Source organism: Tigriopus californicus, chromosome 2 (genome assembly GCF_007210705.1).
Source record: "Tigriopus californicus strain San Diego chromosome 2, Tcal_SD_v2.1, whole genome shotgun sequence".
Classification (NCBI taxonomy): domain Eukaryota; kingdom Metazoa; phylum Arthropoda; class Copepoda; order Harpacticoida; family Harpacticidae; genus Tigriopus; species Tigriopus californicus.
In genome coordinates, this window is record NC_081441.1 from 7,025,712 (window position 1) to 7,026,395 (window position 684).

The window sequence follows — 684 nt, forward strand, 5'->3', positions numbered from 1 at the left end:
GGGACCCCCACGATTGAAGCGAGTGATACCATGAGTCCACTTGCGCCTCATCCAGGATGATTTGAGCCTCTTCTAAGGTACGAAAAAGCATCAAGTGGTAGTGAGGAGAACTTCTGGCCTAAAAATGGAAAGTACGGGGGGAATTATTAAAATAGTTTTTTTTTTCCAGTAGCGACTAAAAGAGTAGATTTGAATCGTTTGGATTCTCGACAGTAACAAAGGATGCCAGTGTATGGAACACCAAAGATTATACATTGACCTCCTTACCTCATTGGGATTTCGTGCGTATAACTCAATCGATTTAGGTAACAACGAACTGGGGGGCTCTCGGCAAATTTGTAATCCAGATATTTTTTCCACTTGGCCCAACAGTTCCAAGATCTCCAGTCCCACCGGAAAATCTGCCTCGAATAATGAAGGTTCCATTAAACAGACCACTTCCATGATTGAATAATAGGACTAGATCCAAATGGAGAATGTTTCTTGTTCCAATGAGGCAAATGACGTTTGTTTTGAATTTTCGTGTCTCAAAGAACTCGCCGATTCATTGGCAACGAGCGGAACTTGAGATATTTTTCTCAAGCAACCTTCCACAAGTGTGGCAGACGATTCAACAATTCTCATAGCTAAAGATTGCAAGTGCAACTTTTTGGACAATTAGCAAAACTCCACAAAACTCCATAC